Here is a 1,872-nt window from a genome sequence, read left to right as displayed (position 1 = left end):
AAAAGATCCGTTTCCTTCTCCTTATGTTCTAGTTTGTAGACAAAGAGGCACAGGAACTGGGGTGGTCTTCCAAAAATTTGCACGTGAAGGCTCAGGAATATTTTACGGTGTTAAATATTCATATTGCTTTAAAAAATTCTCATTTTCCCCTCTTCTGTTCTCCATATATGTATATGGAGACCACACTCACATACACACAATAGATACATAAAAATATATACATAAAAACACAAAGTATGAACATTTTACATTGCTAAAATTTGAATGGCTTTCTTTCCATGAAAATATTACATTCTTTAAAATTACATACAATTTCAGCTTTATTTTAAAATATTTTCATTTAACATTTTGAAATACTTATTATAATTTGTCATTTGCCTTTTTAATTCTCAATGTTTTAGGAGAAAAGACTTTGAAAATATGACAAATAATATTCATTTTTCACTTGTACATTTAGCTTACGTCTTTAATGAATGAAAATATAGTAAGCTTTTGTAATCTTGGAATATTTCTCATCTTTTAGATCACTACAGTCACTAGAATGATGTAAAAATATTGATTAAAATAATATATTTCATAATTTTAATAATGTGAATATTAGAGGATATATAATAATTTATATTTTTGTGTGTTTTTATGACTTATTCTCACATCATCAGACTCTAAACAGAACACTCAAGCATGTACAATAATAATATAATTAGTTTTATTGTTTTCCTGATTTCATTCATATAAATAACATCTTACATTTGTGGTGATATTTTGTCCACATAAAGGCATACATCTCACAGGATATCTTCTGTTTCTCAGTTTATTAAATGGGAACTGTACTCTTACTGCATTTAGCTGGCTGTGAGTGAGATTCCACCTTGCCCCAAGCCCTTTTTAACCAAGGGGGGAGCATGATCAACACCACCTGTGAGAAATCTCACTCCCCTAGAAACAATAAGGCAAATTAGGAGGCCAGTTAAGCCAGTTAGGCCATCCTCTGGGTGGGTAATGTTTCCACCTTTACCTTGAACTTAGGAGTCAACCTCATTCACTTTGTTCCTTAGCATAACTTCCGGAGAGGTGCTGAGCCCTGCCATTTTAGGTTTCTGGCCAGCAAGTTCTTGGCCGCAGGCCTGTCCGTGTTCAGACCAGGCATTTTTGACAGCCACAGGGGTGGATGGACTGAAGGCCTCCTGTCCTTAACTGAAAAGAAAGTTGAGAGATTATGGAGGCTGTCTTAGGTTTCAAAACCCGAGGCTCTTGCAGTAAGTAATGCCAACCATTAACCACGGGGACTGTTGAGGCAAAAAATAACAGTGTTTTGAACCCACAGCAAAGCCATTGGCGGGAAAGCCCTCCAGACTTGAGTGGCAAAATAAACGAGACTCTTTAGAGTACTTGAAACCTCTAGCCTGACCACTATGCCAGTGAGTCGGAAAGGTTTCCCTGGATCCACTCAAGGTGCAGCCTTCCAATCTGATCAACCATGGGTGCCTCAGGGGTTGGCCATCCAGTGTCTTGTGACCAAGTGAGACGAGTGACAGAGAGGAGCCAGGTAGGTGTGAGATACTATTTCAGATACTCTGCATAGGTTTATTTTCTGGACAGAAAGGAATTATGGGACCAGAGACCAGAGTTCATTTTTCCTTTTTTTTTCCAAAACACTTTTCATTCTGGCTTCCACCTAAAATTGAAGGGGAAGTTTCCTGCCTACTGTCACTGAAATAAGATGTAGAACAAATCCTAAGCAAGAGCCAGGGATTCTAATTAAAGTTTTTCTTGGACTTACACATTTAGAAAGATTTCTCCTCTATTTTTATCTTAAAGACAAATACAGAAATTTGACGGTGATGCCTTGGTGACATCAAGTTTCTAAAATGG

Source organism: Panthera uncia, assembly GCF_023721935.1.
Source record: "Panthera uncia isolate 11264 chromosome B2 unlocalized genomic scaffold, Puncia_PCG_1.0 HiC_scaffold_25, whole genome shotgun sequence".
In the NCBI taxonomy this organism is placed as follows: Eukaryota; Metazoa; Chordata; class Mammalia; order Carnivora; family Felidae; genus Panthera; species Panthera uncia.
Note: the sequence above shows the minus strand (reverse complement) of the source record.